Raw genomic sequence first — 22412 nt, 5'->3', positions numbered from 1 at the left:
TCCAAACTTTCCTTTATCTTCCTCTCTTCTCCTGAAGCCTCCAAAGTCTTCCAACCTCTTCCTGTTATCCTGTTCCAAAGCTGCTTCCACATTTTGAGGTACCTTCATAGCAATACCTCACTCCTAGGTACCAAATTATCTGTATTAGTTTGTTCTTGCGATGCTATAAAGAAATACCTGAGACTGATTAATTTATAAGGAACACGTTTTTATTGGCTCATGGTTCATGAGAAAGGCTATACAGGAAGCATAGTGGCATCTGCTTCTAGGGAGGTCTCTGGAAGCTTCCACTCATGCCAGAAGGCAAATGATTTGACTGTAACTGATATCTAGCAGTTTCTTCCTCTGTCCTACGTCTCTAGCTTTCTTTCAGAGATGTACACTTGACCCATACCTGGCTAATGAAAGCATTTCTTTACCCTCGCTGCAGTGGTGGGCACATAATATAAGCCTGACTAATGAAATTTATGTTCAGGACTCTGCCTAGACTCTTGGGAAAGAGGTTATCTTCTCTGGAATCATTGACTACATAGTGAATGTGAACCTAGAGTTGCCAGTGGCCACTCTTGCCTGACAATGAAGCCAACTCAGATGAAAAGAGAAAGATTTAGTCCTGAGAATATTATTTGAGGCACTTGACCCACCCCTGAGGTTAGCTAATAGATTCTCCATCTTTGATAAAGAGTATCTCTATTTCCAGACCTATGCCTATTTCTAGATCTATATCTATTGAGTTTTTATAATTATCTGTAACTTTCAGATGAGAACACTAACATGAGGAAACAGATTTCTGTGTTTCCAAGACTTTTTAAGAGAGATTTTTCATTGTGTGATGTTATCCATGGTCCCATATATAAGGATCCTTATAGAATTTTAATGCTAGGGTCAAAAAACTTTCGTTTTCAAGACCAAGTTTTGTATTTCATTCTATGTGGTAATGAGATAAATATAACACAATTTAGTTCACTTTTTCCCTGGCTACCAGGCTGCTCAGAACCAAATTTCATGTTCAAACTTTGGCATTAATATATCTATGGGTTCTGAACATATACATCTCTTCCTTCTAATGGATTTTGCTTTTCCTTCGTAAAATTTTAATTGGCCTAGTTTATAGATAAATTGCAAATCTCTTTGAATATATTTTAAGGTCAATGAAGCATAATATATTCAGAAAAGATTAACTCTAGGGTTTCCTTTAGCTCTGGAATTTCTGATAATATATTGCAAATGCATATACAATCTCATTTTGACTAGTAACTTTCTTGACTGAGAGAGAATTACAGAATGCTAGACATAAAAAGGACTTTAGAGGTCATCTGTTCTAAATATATTTATTTTGATACAAAGATTAAATTATTTGCTCAAGGTTATAAAGCTGAACATGAGCAGATTAGGGATTAGCACCCAGATCACCTGAATGCTAATTTCCAATCTACAATTCTTTTTTATCAACTCTATTATATCCAAAATAAAAAAAAAATGTCATTCTCAAAATCAAAAAGAAACTTAATAGAAAATTTCAGTTAGAAAACCTACTTCTTGTCTCAGTTTCCTATCAGTAAACACTGTTATCCCTAAAAATAAAATTGTATTTTTTTCCAAATTGCCTATGACTTACTTCATGTCTTATAAGGCATAAATACATTTTAATCAAAGCTTCAATAGCTTAGGCCATTGTATTGTTTCAGCCGCCTCCTTTTTAAATAATGGGGTTTCTTCTTTTTGTTTATAAAGATCCCTTCACCCCTGATGGCTAAAATTAATTCATGTTGTTTCTGTTGCCCTTATCTTTCTATTGCAAGCCTGAACTGACTCAGAGAATCCCGTCAAGTGCATTAGTATGCCCTCACCTCAGAGAACTCTGTTGACTGCTCAGCATAATGAGGAGCAGGGTGTCTGGTCCTGGAGAGTTAATTGGAGTTGTCCGACCAAAATTTTGAAGCTTTATTTCCTGACCTTTTCTTAAATGAACATACATCTCAAGCCTACAGAGGAAAGGTAGTGGTTGGGGGAAGGGAGTGCAACAATCTGCTACTGAACTGCTGGGTGTTCTTCCTGAGTATAATTGCACCTTCCCTTCAGTTTATACAGAACTTCCAAGGCTCAGCTGGTTATATTATTCTTGCTATGTTACATAAAACTTAAGTTGAATTAACAGTCTCCTGATTTTGATGATAAGCTGAGGCACAGAACTAAGAGAGAAAAAGGCAATAGGCAGAAAAAGGAAAAAGGTTTTGAGTCCATGTCTTTTGTAAAAACATCTACCTTTTCCTCCAGCCATACTGGCCATTACTAAGAGCTAAAATCCAGGATTAGCCCTCAGTCCTAAAGTAATTCCATATTTCTGGACTTATTACTCCCTCTTTCTGCAACCCTTACACTACTCTGAGCCTTCTTTTCATCGAATGAAGGAAAAAATACTAGCTTTTATTGAGCACTTACTGTATAGGCACTCTGCAAGGCATATTCACACACATGTCATTAATTCTCTCATTACCTTTGACTAGTAAGAATGATCAACTTTCTTTTCAAAGATTGAAAAACATAATCTTCCTAGAGAGAATAAATTGCTCATTACCCAGTAAATGGTACTGAAATTCATAGTCTGAATCTATATCCCCTACTTTCATCATTTTATCGTGCTGTCTTTCTTAGCAAAATGTCATATTAAGGGATTAAGTGTCACCATCCCAAAGAAAACTAGTAGGAAAATGAGTTACGGCTAACGGTGAATTTTAAGATAGTGCAATACTTTGGTAGAACAGATAACTTGGAAGACGTTTCTTCTCCAACATTCTTCATATCACACAACCAATTACTCTGCTTACTCATAAGAACAGAGCAGCTTGGTGAGGCTTTGAAATAGTATTTCAAACTAATGTGAAGAATACATTGCTGGGATTCTGCCCCTTTGGACCTTAAATAATAAAATATACTGTGAATAGCAGTTTAAGTATTTCAAGCACATCTAACCCATGTCTGTCTTTCATTCTTTAAAATATAGATAGGAAGGCATGCATGCATGCACACAAACCCACCCCATGATCAAATATATACTTTGAGGGTCTGATCATTGTCAGGAAATCAGACATTGGGTTCTAATGCTATGAGACAGGTTATTCAAAGGCCTGGCTCTAATAGCTGTGTCAAGAAGAGTTCAAGGTTATGGAGTGTGAAGGCAAGTAAATTATGCATATTCTGTCAGGAGAAAACCAGCTTGACATGCTGATAGGTTTTACCTACCCCCAATCTTCCACCTCCACTTTCAATGGCCTTCTTACTTGATTCTTAAAGTCTTTACATACATTCCAACAAATTCTAACTCTGACTTTAATCAGTTTTCATTTACAATTTGAAAATGGAGACTTTATAGACTGGAATATCACACACATACACACACACACACACACACACAGTCTAACTAATCATTTTAGTTCTTTGTCCTGTAATGGTGGTTATTTTTCACTGAGGCATGCACACTTTATTGTCAGATAATCACTGAAATGAATATTTTCTTAAGAGCAAGACATTTGTGGGGTTTTTTTGTCTCTAGGCCTTCAGAAAATTGTAAGGCATCTGAAACATAGTAGGAGTTCAATTAATATTTGGGGGAAAATGAAATTAATATATTGGGAAAGTATTAGAAAACATGTAGAGTGAAACTTTTTCCAGTAGGATTATAAAATGGGTACAACAAATAGAAAGAATGAACAGCTTGTTTTTAAATAGAATCGGGGTTTAGAACACAAGTTTTAGAGTTCCATAACAGATGCTTCTGGTGCCCCATGCCACAGCCACTTGGCCCATCTTTACTTTCAGCTGCTTTTGTGGCATACAGTTCAGACAACTTTCTGCAGGCAGCTGTCCTACCTCAATCCTGTAAAGCTTAAGGTCTTTCTGCTTTGTGCACCAAGGCCTTCTCTCATGCCTCTGGAGCCAATTTGTTCCTAGAAAAATTGCAGCCTAGAAATGCAGTTGAGTAAATGCTCCCAGGGACAACCCTTAACTACTGGAGGATGAGAGTCAGTTAATATATTTTCTAGCTATCTTTTCAGATAGATTATTCTGGAAGGTATTTTGTATGCTTCTCAGGAGGTTTCAGTATAATTGAGCCCCTGCTGCTCACAGTAGTGACTTAAAAATGCACTCTTGTGTCAGCTTTTTCTTCTTTCTTGTCTTACTCTTTCTACCATCTTACTGTGTTTTTTAAATCATATACCAAATAAGTTGCCTTGATCCAAGTCTTTTTCACAGGCTCTGCTATAAGGTGAACTTAAGTTCAGATACATCAGAAGTTAAATTATGATTCTACTGCTTATTATCTATATGGCCTTGAACAACTTACTAAACTTCTCTGAGTATCAGTTTCTTTAAATATTAATGAGTATAGTAATAGTGTTTAACTCACATAGTTGTTGAAAAATTAAAATGCAATAATATATGTAAAATGCTTAACATAGTGTCTAGCCAATCGTTAGAGATCAATAAACTGATGACTACAAATACAATTATGTGTTTAACTAAGTTGTTCTTAAAGAGGTTGAATCTGCAGCAGTCTCATAGCACACACTTAACAGGCTGCTAACTACTCTAGGTTGGATGAAGCCCCTACTCCCTCAGATTACTTCAACCCTGCCTTCCGAAAGATGACTAGCACAAAGGGTATACTAAAGACTTGGTACATATTTAATATTTAACTGCTTTTTATATATGTAACAAAAATGCCTGATTAACACATATTCAAAAGTATAGCATTATGTATTGAAATCTGATTGATAGTCACCACACTGATTATGGTAGCATATATAAGGGGAATAAGACTGAATGGGAAGATTGGACTGGAACAATTCCCTATACCAAACCAATCAGGAAGGCTCCTCAAGTGGTGGGATTGGTATTTCCAGCCTACGGAGCAATAAATCATAACAAGTCTTTCATTCAATTCATTAAGTGCCAGGCATCAAAACCTCAAGAGCAAACCCTTACCACACTCTTTCATCATAGGAGAAATTTTTGTCATTCTGCAAATTTCGTTTAAAAATCATTCTTTGTTTTCCTTGTGAGCAACCTATTCAGATTCTAATCCAGAACATAAGTAATAAAATAAAAATTATAAGTTCCATTCATTGAACAAACTATGTTGTAAATGGGAATATAAGACTTAAAAATCAGAAATAATTAACAAAGCGTATGAGACAGAATTTGAACAATTCACACACAGGCATTCACACAAAGAATAGTGTTTTCTCAGTCTGTGGCACATGCAACCACACGTGGGACAAGAGGTAGATAAAGGTAGTGCTTGCCAACCACCTTCACATGATGGCACACATAAAAATGAGAATATTTGTATGGCATGCTAGGGAGGAATGATGTGATTGATCCTTCCTTCTTCCTACCCAGGAAGTCCTCCATTTAAAAAAAAAATCAAGCCAAAACAAAACAGCAAAGCAAAAATCTACTAAATCTTCAAAAATATGTCCCTCTCCTAAAGAGACTTGCCAAAAGCTTAAAAAAGCAAGCCCTTTAATTTTTCTATTCATCAATGCTCAGCCTGGACACAAGCATACTCACAAATACATTCATAAAAATCCTCTCCCATTGGAGTACAGCTTTTCTTGCCATTTTGAAATAGGCACATACAAGGGTGAAAAGGTTCTTCTCCAGTCCCAGAGAGGGAAACCAATTTAAATGCACGTGGTAGGCAGAATAATTGTCTCCCAAAGATGTCAATGCTTGAACCCCCAGAATCTGTGAATACGATAAATTATATGGCAAAGGAAAACTAAGGTATCAGATGGAATTTAGGTTACTAATAAGTTTTTCACTTTAAGGTAAGGAGATTATACTGGATTATCTGGGTGGGCCCAATGTAACTGCAAAGGTTGTTAAATGCGAAAGAGCAAGGCAAAGGCAGAAGTGTCAGTTTCAGGGTAAAGCAATGTGAGAAAGGCTTGAACAGCTATTGCTGGCTTTGAAAAAGCAATAGGGCCAAGAGCTAAGAAATGTGGCCAGGCCTTTAGAAGCTTGAAAAGAAAACAGATGCCCTCTAGAGCCTCCAGAAAGGAACACAAACTTACCCTACCCCTCGTCCCACATGTGGTTCTATGTGCCACAGATCTTGATTTTAGCCCAGTGAGATGCATTTCAGACTCCTGATGTACAAAACTGTAAGATAATAAGTTTGTGTTGTGTTAAACTACTAAATGTGTGATAATCTGTTGCAGTTAATACCAATAGAATACTAATATCACCAAAAACAGCACAAAATAATTTACTCTTTTAGACTAAATGAAGCAGACTATCCTGTGGTTACTTTCTAGTTATTCCTAACCAATTATTACCATATGTCCAAGTAGAAGTACTCCCTGGCCTTTATAACACTTATACAGTGCTATCAAAAAGACATGAGAGAAAAAAACACTAGAGACTCTCTTTCACAAAAATGTTTTTCTCAACAGTTTATCACATTTCTAAATACTACCTATACAAAAGTCTTTTGAGATGAAGAAGGTCTGTGCTCTAACATGAAGAGGTAATCTGAGAAAATACAAGTTAACATCATGCTTTTCAAAATGATAAATGCATATCCCCATAATTGTAGTGTTGGAAAGCATAAAACCACAGTAAAAACGCATTGTATCTTCCTGGGATGTCAATTTTACTTTAAGATTGGTGAAGAGGTGAAATAGTTTTTATTGTAAAACACACTTAACATGTTGAGAAATAGGCTGGATTTTTCAGTAGATAGGAAACATCAAAGAAATATCTCACTGGTGAAGTTTTATTTTGTTTTTCAGAAAAGCTCCCACAGACTCTGGTAAACTGACTTTTTCTTTAAACAACTTTGAGAAGTACTGAATTAAATTATTATCTGCTATTTTCAACTTTTCTCATGCGTGTAGGCTTGATGCTGCCAAACAGACTACAAGCTCTTTAAGGGCAAGTACTTTGTCTTCTATGTTTTCTTTTATAACATTCTGATTGTAGTTCCTTATGTGAACGTTCCACATCAAAGTTGCTTTTGGAACCCCTAATTCTTTTCAGTAGCTTCTGTTTTTCAAGGTGAATACTAATCCTACTGGATAGAGGGCAAGCCACAGACATAACAACTTTCATTGCATTATAGATAGTGATGGGAACATACTACCAGGTAGCCTGGATGTTTTTGCAAAATCCACTTCTGGAAGATCTCAGCTAGCCCACTAGGCTAAGACAAAATAAGACAGAAAGCATATCTCGTGCCAAGACGTTCCACATGCACCTATGAAAGGTTTCCAAAAGGACAGGAAATGCTGTTCTTTGTTTCTACTTTGGCTTCCTCTCTCTCCTCACTCCAGGCTGGTCTCAGCATTCACAAGGAAAAGCAAAAGTAATCAAGAAGTGTTTGGAAGAGTACTGGAGCACTCTAATTTGTTAACAGTGGAAAGTTTTCCATTTGTTAGTTAGCACATTGCAATTTTCATATTCTATACCTTACTCTGCATTTTTACTTCGTGTTGCTGACATGGCCTCTCAGCAGAGTGAAAGCTAATTATTTTCCCCACTGCATAGTCAAAAGAGCTTCCCTTTTTTGAGGCTTGCAACATGAAGCCAAAATAAAACACCTGGTGAAAAAATAAAATGTCAATAATCTGGCTGTTCAGCCACACAACACATGAATAAAATATGCTAACTATATCCATGCAGATATAAATATACTTACTATCTATGTATCTATCTACCTATATGTCTGTGTGTGAATATATATGTATGTATATATACATGCATGTGTGTGTGTGTATATATAAAACTATATAAACTGTATATTGAATGTTTGATGCAATTGGCATTTTCTAAGTACATCCTTAAACACTGCTTTGGTCGGGCAGAGTTAGATTACAAAAAAGTTGTGATCTATGAAATTGTCTTCCCACACCCACCAATTTTTTGATACCTCATTAACTACTTGTGTCCTGCATATCCAGTTCATGACCTTTCCTACTGTCTTTCTTCTCATCTCTCATGTCTTCTCTGAACTTCAAATGCTCCATCTATGCCTTCCTTTGCAAATCAGGTTCTCTGGCAAGTCAGAGATAAAGATTACTATGCAGTAAGTATATAAGAGAGTGCTCTCCAGATCAATACCTGTGGAAATGAGTAGTATAAAACAAGGTTAGATGACAGAAGGAAAACTCCAGCTGCCATACAATTCCAACAAAGATTTCCATGATCCCATTGAGATGGCCTTTCAGAATTGGCCCAGGGTGTGAAAAGAAGCCTTTATAATTTTTGTCAATGAGTCCTTGCTATGAGCTGCTCCTTAAGTGAGGCATTTTTCTTACTCATTCCTAGCAGCTAAGGGAATAATTCCTTCATTCCTGAAGAGGATCTCAGGGGTACAGCACAGTGTCTACCACACAATCCATCAGAGACTATATTATTGAGAATTGTAATTAACATACGTTCCTAATAAATATTGGTATCACTAGATACAAGTTAAAAATATAATTTTCCTTGAGGTGGTCCTTAAGCAATATTACTAATTTGGGATATTTATGATCTCACGACAATCTAGAAAAAGATGATTTTTCAAGTCTTTTCAAATTGTTCCATAAAAGTAAATGCTCAATTTATTAATATTCATATGCTGAATCTTAAAAGTGAGTGAGTTGCTGAGTGGAAGGAACATGAGCTTTGGAGTCAGATAAACTTGAGAATCCTGATTCTTAGTTAATTTTCTGCAAGTGTTACAGCAAATTAAATTATCTGAGCTTCAGTTTTCTCAGCTGTAAAATCTGGCTACTAATAGCACTTACTTGATAAGATTTTTATGATCATTAAATGAGATGATATAGAATACTTAATACAGTGCCTGGCTAATAAGAAATGTGACAATAGAGTGAAGAGGTTAAAAGGATCAGCTTTGAAGTCAGAAAAGCTAGGGATTAGCTTTCAGGTTTGCTTCTTACTATCTATGTAACCTTGGGAAAATTACTTGAAATACCTAAGTCTCAGCTTAGACCTATTAAATGGTGATAATAATAGTGTGTATTTCATATAGTAGCTGTGAAGACTGAATAAAATGATGTATGAGAAGTACTTAGTACAGTGCCTGGCACATCATAAGTGCTCATAAGTGTTAGCTACTATTAAATCAGTCTAAGGAGGCTTCAGCAAGTCATGAACAGGTTTCCCATATATGTTTCCCAAAACATAATTTGTTCAGTATTCATATTTTCTGTAATTTAATATTAATTCATAATAAGATAGATTTGAAGAATTCAACTGCTCATTTCAATTACAAACTTTGCTGAGGAGTACTAATGACAGGCACCTTTAACTTGTCATTTATTCAAGCATTACTGAGGTATAATTGACAAAAGTTATAAACATGTAAGGTACACATTGTGGTTTTGATATACCTATAAATTATGAAATAACCACAATAAGCTAATTAAAATATCTGCCACCTCACATAGTTACTATTTTCTTCCTTAAGCATTATCTATTCAGTTGTAAATAACCCAATTACACTCTTTATTTCAAAATGTACAGCTATTTTTGACTATAGTCACCCTGTTGTGCTATCAAGTAGTAGGTTTTATTGATTCTTTCTGGTTTTTTGAACCCATTAACCATCTTCACTTCCCCTCATTCCACTACCCATCCCAGCTTCTGGTAACCACCCTTCTACTCTCTATGACCATGAGTTCAATTGTTTTGATGTTTAGATCCCACAAATAAGTGAGAACATGCGATGTTTATCTTTCTATGCCTGGCTTATTTCACTTAACATAATGACCACCAGTTCCATCAATGTTGTTGCAAATGACAGGATCTCATTCTTTTTTTATGGCTGAAGTACTCCCTTGTGTCTATGTACCACATTTTATCCATTCATTGATTTAGGTTGCTTCCAAATCTTAGCTATTGTAAACTGCTGCAACAAACATGGAAATGCAGATATCTCTTCCATATATTGACTTCATTTCTTTTGGGTGTACACAAGGTAGTGGGACTGCTGGATCACATGGTAGTTCCATTTTCAGTTTTTTGAGGAACCTCCTATCTATTCTCCATAGTGATTGTACTAATTGACATTTCAATCAACAGTGTACAAAGGTTCCCTTTGTTCTGCATCCTCTCCAGCACTTGTTATTGCCTGTCTTTGCATAAAAGCCATCTTAAGATAGCTCACTGTAGTTTTGATTCATATTTCTCTGATGACCAGTGACATTGAGCACCTTTTTATATGCCCATTTGTCATTTCTATGTCTTCTTTTGAGAAATGTTTATTCAAATCTTTTGCTTACATTTTGATCAGATTATTCATTTTTTTCTTATAGAGTTGTTTGAGTTTCTTATATATTCTGGTTATTAATCCCTTCTCAAATGAGTGCTTTGAAAATATTTTCTCCCATTCTGTGGGTTGTCTCTTCACTTTCTTGTTTTCTTTTCTGTGCAGAAGCTTTTTAACTTGATGTGACCCCTTCAGTTCATTTTTGCTTTGGTTGCCTGTGCTTGTGGGCTACTGCTAAAGAAATTTTTGCCAAGACCAATCTCCTGGAAATTTTCTCCAATGTTTTCTTGTAGTAGCTTTATAGTTTGAACTCTGAGATTTAAGTCTTCAATCCATTTTGATTTGATTTTTGTATATGATGAGAGACGGGGTCTAATTTCAGTATTCTGCATACAACTATCCAGTTTTCCCAGCACTATTTATTTAAGAGACTGTCTTTTCCTCCAGTGTATGTTCTTGGCACATTTGTTGAAAATTTGTTTATGGTAGGTGTGTGGATTTGTTTCTGGGTTATTTTGTTCCATTGGTCCATGTGTCGGTTCTGTTGTCAGTAATATGCTGTTTTGGTTACTAGCTTTGTGGTACAAATTGAGTCAGGTAGTGTGATTCCTCCTGCTTTTTCTTTTTCTTTAGAATAATTTTGGCTCTTCTGGGTCTTTTGTGGTTCCATATAAATTATATGACTTTTTTGTCTATTTCTGTGAAAAATATCATTGGTATTTGGATTGGGATTGCATTGAATCTGTAGACTGTGTTGGGTAGCATGGACATTTTAACAATATTGATATTTTTCCATCCATGAACATGGAATATTTTTCCATTTTTTCATGTACGCTTCCATTTTTTTCATCAGTGTTTTATAGTTTTCAGTATAGACATCTTTCACTTCTTTAATTCCTAGGCATTTAGTTTTATATGTGACTACTGTAATGAAATTTTAAAAAAATTTATTTTCACAAGGTTCACTGTCGATATATAGAAATGCTCCATATTTTTGTATGTTGATTTTTTATCCTGCAACTTTACTGAATTTGTTTATCAGTTCTAATCGTTTTCTTGTGGACTCTTTAGGTTTTTCCAGATATGAGATTATATCATCAGCAAACAAGGACAATTTGACTTCATGCTTTCCAATTTGGATGTCCTTTGTTTCTTTCCCTTCTCTGATGATCTAGCTAGGACTTGAAGTAATATGTTGAATAACAGTAGCGACAGTGAGAATGTTTTTGTTTTCCAGATGTTGGAAGAAAGATTTTCAGGGTTTTTTTTTCCATTCAGTATGATACTACCTGTGGGTCTGTCATATGTGGCTTTTATTGTGTTGAGGTACATTACTTCTATACCCAGGTTTTTTAGGGTTTTTATAATAAATGAATGTTGAATTTGATCAAATGCTTTTTCAGCATCAATGAAAATGATCATATGGTTTTTATTATTCATTCTGTTGGCATGATGTATCATGTGGATTAATTTGTGTATGTTGAACCATCCTTGCATCCCAGGAATAAATCCCACTTAGTCATGACGAATAATAGTTCTAATGTATTGTTAAATTTGGTTTGCTAGTATTTTGTTGAGGATTTTTGCATCAATATTCATCAGAGATATTGGCCTATAGTTTTCTTTTCTATGGACATGTCTTTGTCTGGTTTTAGGATCAGGGAAATACTGGCCTTGTAGAATGAGTTTAGAAGTATTCACTCTCCTCTATTTTTCAGAATAGTTTCCGTAGTATTGTTGATAGGTCTTCTTTAAGTGTTTGGTAGAATTTAGCTGTGAAGTCATGGGGTCCTGGGATTTTCTTTACTAAGAAACTTCATTACAGCTTCAATCTCATTACTTCTTATTGGTCTGTTCAGGGTTTGGATTTCCTTGTGGTTCAATTTTGGTAGGTTGCATTTATCTAAAAATTTGTCTACTTCTCCTACATTTTCCAATTTACTGGCATATAGGTACCCATAGTAACCACTAATGATCCTTCGAATTTCTGCAGTATCAATTGTCATGGCTCTTTTTTCATTTCTGATTTTATTTATTTGAATCCTTTCTCCTTTTTCCTTAGTCTGGTTAGAAGTTTGTCAGTTTTGTTTAACTTTAAAAAACAATTTTTTGTTTTATTAATTTTTTATTTCAATTTCTTTGATTTCTGCTCTGATCTTTAATATTTCTTTTCTTCTAGTTTTGGGTTTGGTTTGCTCTTGCTTTTCTGATTCTTTAAGGTGCACTGTTAGATTGTATTTGAATCTTTTTCTTTCTTGATGTAGGCACTTACAGCTATAAACATCTCTCTTAGTACTGGTTTTGATATATAGGTTTTGGCATGTTTTGTTTCCATTATCATTGTTTCAAAAAATTTTCCTTCTTAATTTTTTCATTGACCCACTGGTCATTCAGGAACATATTGCTTAATTTCTATGTATTTGTATAGTTTCCAAATTTTTTCTTGTTATTAATTACTAGTTTTATTTCATTGTGGTAAAAGAAGATGTTTGATGCTATTTTAATTTTTGGAATGTTTTAAGAGTTGTTTTATTACCTAAAATATGGTCTATCCTTGAGAATGATCCTTGTGCTGAGGAAAAGTCTGTATTTGGCAGCTCTTGGATGAAATGTCTCTAAATATCGATTAGATCCATTGGTCTATAGTGCAGATTAAGGCTGATGTTTCTTTGTCAATTTTACGTCTGAAAGAGCTGTTTAATACTAAAAGTGGCATGTTGAAGTCTCCTGCTATTATTGTATTGGGGTCTATCTCTCCCTTGAGCCCTAAGCTTTATATATCTGGGTTCTCCAATGTTGGGTGCATATATATTTACAATAATTATATCTTCTTGTTAAACTGACCCCTTTATCATTATATACTGACTTCGTCTCTTCTTAGATTTTTGTATCAAAATCTATTTTGTCTGATATAAGTGTAGCAACTCCTGCTTTTTTTTCTGTTTCCATTGACACGAAATATCATTTTTCATCCCTTTATTTCCATGTATATGTGTCTATAGGTGAACTGTGTTTCTTGCAGGCAGTGGATCAATGAGTCTTTCTTTTTCATTCGTTCAGCCAGTCTGTCCTTTGGTTTAGTCCATTTACATTCAATGTTGCTATTAATAAGTAAGGACTTACTCCTTCCATGTGTCATTTGTTTTGTGGTCTTCTCCATTTTTTTCTTTCTTTCCTTTATTTTCTGTAGTGAAGGTAATTTTCCCTGGTGATATGATTTAGTTTCTTGCTTTTTATTTTTTGTGTATCCATTGTATGTTTTTTGGTTTGAGGTTACCATGAAGCTTGCAAATACTATCCCATTATTTTAAGCTGGTAACAACTTAACACTTTGCATAAACAAACATGCAAAAAGAAAACTAAAAAACAAACAAACAAAGAAACAAAAACCTCTATGCCTTAACTTTGTACCCCCACTTTTTAGATTTTTGTTATTCCTATTTATATCTTTTTGTATTGACTATGTCTGGAAAAGTTGCAGTTATTATTTTTTATTGGTTCACTGTTTCATCTTTCTGCTAGGATAAGAGTAGTTTGCACATCACAATTACAGTGTTATAATATTCTGTGTTTTTCTGTGTACTTACTATTACCAGTAAGTTTCATATCTTCTGGTGATTATGCCCATTATTGTTCTTTTCTTTCTGATTGAAGTACTTCTTTTAGCATTTCTTGTAGGACAGGTCTGGTATTGACAAAATCTCTTAACTTTTGTTTGTCTGGGGAGGTCTTTATTTCTCCTTCATGATGGAAGGATATTTTCACCAGATATGCTATTGTAGGGTCAACTTTTTATTTTTTCCTTCAGCACTTTAAATATGTCATGCCACTTCTGGCTTGTAAGATTTCTACTGGAAAGTCTGTTGCCAGATGTATTGGAGCTTCACTGTATTTTATTTATTTCTTTTTCTCTTGCTGCTTTTAGGATCCTTTCTTTATTTTTGACCATAGGGAGTTTGATTATTAGATGTCTCCAGGTAATCTTCTTTGGATTTATTCTTCTTGGTGTTCTATAAACTTCTTGTACTTAGATATGGATATCTTTCTCTAGGTTTGATAAATTCTCTGTTATTATCCCTTTGAATAAACTTTCTAATCATATCTCTTTCTCTACCTCCTCTTTAAGGCCAATAACTCTGAGATTTGCCCTTTTGAGTTTATTTTCTAGATGCTGTCAGTGTGGTTTATTGTTTTATTTATTTTTTCTTTTGTGTCCTCTATGTATTTTCAATTAGCCTGGCTATCATCCCACTAATTTTTGTTTCTGCTTGATCCATTCTGTTATTAAAGGACCCTGATGCATTTTTCAGTATGCCAATTGCATGCTTAAGCTCTAGAATTTCTGCTTCTTTTTAATTATTTCAATCTCTTTGTTAAATTTATCTGATAGAATTCTGAATTCCTCCTCTGTGTTATCTTGAATTTTCTCTGAATTTCCTTAGCATAGCTATTGTGAATTCTCTGTCTGAAAGCTCACATATCTCTTTTTCTCCTGGATTGGTCCCTGGTGCTTTATTTAGTTTTTTTGGTGATATTATGCTTTCCTGAATGGTGTTGATGCTAATAAATGTTCTTTGGGGTCTGGGCATTTAAGGGCAAAGAATTATAGTGTTCACTGACTGGGCTTATTTGTAGCTGTCCTTCTTGAGATGTCTTCTTAGATATTTGAAAGGACTTGGGTATTGTGATCTAAGCTTTATCTGCTTTAGGGGTCATCCCAAGTTCAGTAATGCTGTGGTTCTTGCAGATTTGTAGAATTCCACCTTTATGGTATTGGACAGATGCAGAGGAATTGTCTAGATTATTAGGCAGAAATTCTTTCTCTTTTCTCTTATTTTCTTTTAAATACACAGACTCTCTCTGTTATAAGCAACCTAAAACTGGGGGTGGAGTGACACTAGCACACCTGTGGCTAATCTGGCCTGGGCTGCTTTAAGTGCTCCCTCTGTGGGCAGGCATCAGCTGTTCGGTCTGGTTTTCCATTCTGCTCTAATGTGACAGCACCGAGTTCACTGTCTTCACAATTGCTTTGTTCTGTCTTCCCCAGTGCCCAGAGATGTTCTTGGCACCCTGCTGCTGCTGCTGGGGTTGAAGAAAGGTTTATGTCAACAATTCTGGACTGTTATTATGTTTTTCTATCTTCAGTTCTTCTTTTAGCAATATAAATTTAGAACCAGGTACTACGAATGTTCACCTGATTTTTGGTTCTTTTGAAGGTGTTTGTTCTTTGTAGATTGTTGTTAACTTGGTGTTCTTGTATGGGGGAAAATGTTGGAGACTTCTATTTCACAACCTTGCATCTATGATTTCTTTCAGCAATGTTTTGTAGTTCTACTTGCACAGATCTTTCACCTTCTTCATTAAGTATATTCCTATGTATTGTATATCTTTGCAACATTTTAAAAGGAATTTCATTCTGGATATGATTTTCAGCATCTTTGTTGTTAATATAGAGCAGTGTTACTGATTTCTGTACACCGACTTTGTAAACTGACACTTTGTGGAATTTATCAAATCTGGTAGTCTTTTGGATGAGTCTTTGGGGTTTTTAATGTATACAATCATTGGCAAACAGTGATAGTTTGAGTTTCTCTTTTCCAGTTTGGATGACCTTTATTTCTTTTTCTTGACTGTTTTTTCTGGCTACAACTTCCAGTACTATACTGAACAGAAGTGGTGAAAGTGGGCATCCTTGTCTTATTCCAATTCTCAGGAGGAGTGCTTTCAACGTTTCCCCCACTCAGTCTGATGATGGCTATGGGTTTGTCACATATGTCTTTCATAAGTTTTGAGGTGTCATTTTGAGGTATATCCCTTCTATGCCTAGTTTATTAATGGCTTTCATAAAGGGAAGCTGGATTTTATCAAATAATTTTTTTGCATCTATTGAGATGATCATATAGTTTCTTTAAAATTCTGTTTATGTGATGTAGTACCTTTATTGACTTGTGTATGTGTTGGGGTCCGTGTGTTTCCTAAACAAAGGAATGAACACACAAGACAACACAAGACAAGACAAACATGGCAGCCGCCTCGAATGGCACGCTCTGCTTTATTTTATACAGTCGTTTGTGGAATGTTGCCAAGTTACAAGACACATTGTTGTTTTTCTGACCTTTCCCTGACTTTCTGGATTTTCAAGATGTTTACTCATAAACAAGCCCCCAGGGTCTGCTGTTAGCAGCTGGCTCCTTTGTCCTCCCTGTAAACAGGGAAGGAACGCCCTGCTTTGTTTGCAAGAGCAGGACTTACAGGGAACGCCCTGCTTCATTTGTGAGAGCAGAACTTATCGGGAACACCCTGTTTGTCAGCACGTAGTCCTCTACATGTATGTTAAAACATCCCTACATCCCTGGATAGACATTTATTTGACAATGGCGAATTACCTTTTTGATGTGCTGTTTGATTCTATTTGCTTGTATTTTGTAGAGGATTTTTGCATCTATGTTGATCAAGGAGGTTACTGTTCTGTACTATTTTTATTGTTGTTATGCCCTTTCCTGCTTTGGGTATGGAGGTGATACTGGCTGCATAGAATGAGTTGGGGGATATTCCCTCTTTCTCAATCTTTTGGAATAATTTCAGTAGGGTTGGTACCAACGATTCTTTGAATGTCTGGTAGAATTCCATGGTGAATCCATCTGGCTCTCGGCTCTTTTGTTGACAACATTTTTTATTACTAATTCAATCCCACTGCTTGTTAGTGATCTGTTCAGGGTTTCTATTTCTCCTTGATTTAATCTAGGAGGGTTTTATGTTTCCAGGAATTTATCCATTTCTGCTAGATTTTCTAGTTCGTGTGCATAGAGGGGTTCATAGTTGTCTCCAATGACCTTTTGTATTTTTGTGGTGTTGGCTATAATGTATTTGAATCCTCTGTCTTTCTTGGTTAATCTAGGTAATGGTCTATCCATTTGTTTATCTTTCCAAAGAATCAACTTTTTGTTTTATTGATCTTTTGTACTGTTTTTCATTTCAAATTCATTTAGGTCTGCTCTGATATTTTCAATTTCTTTTCTTCTGCTAGCTTTGGGATTGTTTTTATTTCTCTAGTTCCTTGAGATATGATGTTAGGTTGTCAATTTGTAATTTTTCAAGTTTTTTAATGTAGGAATTTAGTACTATAAACTTTCCTATTAGCACTGCTTTTGCCGTATCCCAGAGGTTTTGATAACTTTTGTCACTATTAGCACTCACTTCAAATATTTTTTAACTTTCCATCTTGATTTCAGTATTAAACCAAAGACCATTCAGAACTACATTGGTCAATATGCATGTATTTATATCATTTTGAGGTGCCCTTTGGGATTTGATTTCTAGTTTTAGTGCATTGTGGTCTTAGAATATACTTGGTATGATTTAAATTTTTAAAAATGTATTGAGTCTTGTTTTGTGGCCTATCATATGGTCTATCTTGAAGAACGTTTCATGTGCTAATGAGAAGAATGTATATTCTGTAGTTCTTGGGTTGAATATTCTGTTAATATATGTTAGGTCCATTTGTTCTAGAGTGAAGTTTTAGTCCATTTTTGTATACTTTCTATATCAATGATCTGTCTACTGCTGTTAGAGGAGTGTTGAATCCCCCACTATTATTGTGTTGCTGTCCCCCACTATTATTGTGTTGCTGTCTATCTCATTTCTTGGGTCTAGTAGTAATTCCTTTAGGAATCTGGGAGCTCCAGAGTTAGGTACATATATATTTAGGATTGTAATATCTCCCTGTTGGATTAACTTTTTATCACTATATAATGACCTTCTTTGTCTTTTTTTTACTATTGCTGCTTTAAAGTATGTTTTATCTAATATAAGAATAGCTCCTCTTGCTTGCTTTTGGTTTCCATTTGCATGGGATATTATTTTATCCCCCTTTTCCTTGAGTTTCAACAAATCATTACATGTTAGGTGATTTTCTTGAAGACAGCAGGTATTTGGTTTGCAATTTTTAAAATTCATTCTATCAATCTGTATTTCTTATGTGGAGCATTTAGGCCATCTAATTTGGCTCTTGGTGCTTTCAGAGGTTCAGTGTTACTATTGAGGTGTGAGGTACAGTTTCAGTCATCATGTTGACTGTTACCTAGATATTTTTTTTTTTTATGTTCACTTATTGCTTCATAGGCCCTGTGAGTTTTATGCTTTCAAGAGGTTTTACTGTGGTGCATACTGACCTTTAGTTAAAGGTTTAGAACTCCTTTTAGCATTTCTTGTAGGACTGGTCTAGTAGAGACAAATTACCTCAGCATTTGTCTAAAAATGACTTTATTTCTCTTTAATTTAGGAAACTTAGTTTTGCTGGATACAAAATTCTTGGCTGATAGTTATTCTGTTCAAGCAGGCTAAAGATAGGACCCCTATCCCTTTTGGCTTGTAAAGTTTGTGCTTAGAAGTCTGCTGTTAGTCTGATAGGTTTTCCTTTATAGGTTATCTGATGCTTTTGTCTCTCTTAGAATTCTTTTCTTCATGTTACCTTTAGATAGGTTGGTGACTATATGTCTTGGTGATGTCATTATTGCAGTGAATCTCCCAGGAGTTCCTTGAGATTCTTTTATTTGGTTATCTAAATCTCTAGCAAGACAGTGATGCTTTCTTCAATTATTCCCTCACATATGTTTTCCAAAGATTTTCCTTTCTCTTCTCCTTCAGGTACACTTATGTGTCTTAGGTTTGGTCATTGTACATAATCCCATAATACTTGGATACTTTGTTCCTTTCTTTTTTCCCCTTATTTTAGTCTGATTGGGTTAATTCTAATGTCTTGTCTTTGAGCTCTGAAATTATTTTTTCTACTTGGTCTAGTCTATTGTTAAAAGTTTCTACTGCATTTTGTAATTCTCTAAATGTGTCTTTCATTTTCAGAAGTTCTGATTGGTTTTTCATTAAAATATCTATTTCTGGAAAATTTTTCATTTATATCCTGAATTGTTTTTTCTTTTTGTCGATTTCCACATTTTTCTTGTACCTCTTTTAGTAGCTTAATAATCAATCTTTTTAATTCTTTATGTGGTATTTCAAGGATTTTATCTTGGTATGGATACATTGATGGAGGTGTCACAGAACTCTGTTTTGTCATATTGCCAGAATTACTTTTCTGATTCTTTCTCATTTGGGTAGACTACTTCTTCTAATTATTATTGAATTTATTTTTGATTTAACTGTTTTTTTAAAAATTCTCTTTTTCCCACTTAAGAATATGACTTTAATGTTTATAGTTTATTGTAATCTAATTCAGCTCTTGATGCTTTCAGAGGTAAAGAATCTGTATGAGTTCCTTGCTTATAGAGAATCTTTTTATTACGGCTTTCTGAGATGCTGGTTGTAGTAGCAATGTGCTCACCGAGTGAGCAAGTTCACTGTCTCCTACAGTGTTTTAACAGGAAAGGTTATTTAATAGGAAAGGTTATTTAATAGGAAAGATTATTCAAGATAATCTTAAGGATTATCTTGTTCCCTCATGGTGTGCATTAATTAATTGATCAATTAATTTATTTATTTTCCCTGGTATTTTATTTACTGGGCTGAATAGTTTAAGCTTCAGTACAGTAGGTGAGGTGTCCCTAGGTAGAAATTGGCTGTGGCTAAAGCAGGTGTGTAAATGCAATACCCATTGGTGTGTAGAGGTCTCAGACTTGATAGAGGTAGCTGGGAGAGCTCTCAGTGAAATCACTGATGTATGATCAGAGTGAAGGATGGGAGCCACCTCAGCTCACCTGAAAGGACAGCAGGAAAGCAATCAACCTCCCAGTCACACTCCTGACCCAGTTTTCTGGCTATTCAGATCAGAGAGGCACTTCTCATCTGCAATAATGTTGATGTTCCAAGTAGAGAGGAATTGTGACTCTACTCTTCATGCAAGCCTGAACCTGAAGGGCACTATTTCTGTGGGGATGCAGTCACCCTGAAGTGCTTCCAAAAGGCTATCTGTTGGGGCACCAATGCTGACCTCCATGGGAGAAGTCCCCGCTGTGTCTGCAGTGGTGGATGAGGGAGAAAAAGACAATCCCTTCTACAAGACCCTTCATGAGCACCAGGGCTGCCTCTCTGTTATTGTGGAGCTGCAGATTGTTCCTGCTGAGCCCAGCAATACATCTGTGCCTCTGCTGAAAGAAATTTCCCACCAACAGTAAGTTCTGAGGCTTGGGAGAAGTAGGAAAATAATATAGGTTGCTGTGGGTTCATATTTGGTAAGCTGCTTTCACTATTATTTATCTTTTCTCAAAAGTATGTCATGTAAGTTTTAGGTGTGTTATTAAAAGCATAATGTTCTTAAGTGTAGTCTTAAAATATTAGTAGCTACTCTTTATTGAATACCTGCTTTGTATTAGACTGCATCCTATGTGCTTTACCTAAATAATCTCTCTTATTTATAAGCGCTCTGCAGATTCTTTGTATCTATTGTCTTTTTACATGAAGAGAAACAGGCTCACAAAGATGGCATTTTGGCTAAGCTTCCCCAACACAACTTCTCCCCCAGTGAGTAGTGGCTGGCATCCAAACCCAAGGTTCTCTATGTCCTAAATTGACACTCTTTCCTTTTCCCCTATATAATATTATCTTTCCCCTGTTAGTTTTCTAGGAACCAATTGTTCTTCAAAATAAAATACAGTTAATGGAAATAAAAAAAAATTTCTGAGACTCAGGCCTGTTGTCCAGATTCTTTTGTCCCAGCGGGTGTTCCCTTGATGTCCTACATTGCCCCTTCCCTGAGGAGTCAGAATCTCTGAAAGTAACACTACTGTGAATGCTGCTGCTCCTCTGGGTCTAGTCACCTGGTGGGGCTGCCACACTCCAGGCTGGTACTGAGGAATGTCTACAAGGAACCCAGAGATGTGACCTTTCCTCAAGTCTCCCAGTAGCAGGTACCAGCACCAGCTCTGATGGGAGTGACAGGAGAATTACATGGACTCTGTGAGATTCCTTGGTTATAAATAGCCTTACCATGTTGCCTTTCTCAAATGCCAGTTGTAATAGTAATGGACTGGTCACGTGGACAGACTCAAGACCTCTTATTAGCCTAGGTGCTGCAGGCAATGGTGATAGTTGAGATCATGGACAAATTTTCTCCTTCCTGGGTTTTGTGTTATTCTACCTGGAGATACTGTAACAGACATTATCAGTAGGCTTACAGCCAGGAGGTGGCACTTGAAAAACAGCACCAGCTACAGTGGTAGCAGCAGTGGGATTTGTGCTTGCCTTATATTACTCAGGGGAGTTACTCTGATTCTCAGGCAATGGGTGTGGCCATAGGGATCCCAAAAGTTTCTGTCTTTTGTGTTTTGTTACCAGGAATGGTAGATGGGAAAAGCCATTTGGGGGCTGGGTCAGGCAGGTCCACACTCTGGATTTCCATATGCAGGGCAAGCAGAGGCCTCAGTGGGGTTTCGGGGGGTGGGGTAGGGTTAGTTCTCTGGCTGTTGGAGTAATGATCCAGGAAGGAGCACGGCTGCCTCTGTTGCACAGAAGAGTTCACACAGAAAGTGGGGAGTAGCAGGCATCTGTAAATCCTGCCCAGCTTCCATGCACTTGGCAAGGAATATCACACCTGCAGTGTTCCACTAGCAACAGCTCACTAAGTTCCAGGCAGTCTGAACTCAGAACTCAAAACTGTCCCAGGACATAAACCTTCTCTACAGAGACAGACACCACAGCCTTTAAACCATGCCCCTCCCAGTCAGTCTGCAAAGCCAGGGACACCAGGTTCTGCACTTATGGCTATAGCATACTTCTCATTCTCCCCACAGTCCTGGCAAGGGGAATTCATCCCCACTTAAGATGATATTGTGAATTTCACTTGGGATCTTCTCTCAACATGCGACCACAGCCTGAGTTTGCTGGCAGACTTCTGTGAAGTCCTCTGTGAGGTAGGATCAGGAATGGTTTCCCTCTGTCAATGCTGGAGACTGGAAATGCATGGAAAGCTCTTCCCACTGCTACTCCTACTTCTGTATTCCCCAATGCTCCCCAAATCAGTTGCAGTGCTGGGAAGGGTTAAGGCCTTCCCCCATGGCCTAGATGGCCAGGTTCCCCAGTAAAAATGTACATTTTGGAGGCAGATTATCCCCCTCTCACACTCTGGGGTCTTACAGTATTCCCACTGGGCTCATGGTATGGACTGCAGCCTGCCACTTCT

The sequence above is a fragment of the Macaca thibetana genome, chromosome X (assembly GCF_024542745.1).
Source record: "Macaca thibetana thibetana isolate TM-01 chromosome X, ASM2454274v1, whole genome shotgun sequence".
NCBI lineage: Eukaryota > Metazoa > Chordata > Mammalia > Primates > Cercopithecidae > Macaca > Macaca thibetana.
This window is presented reverse-complemented; position numbering follows the sequence as displayed.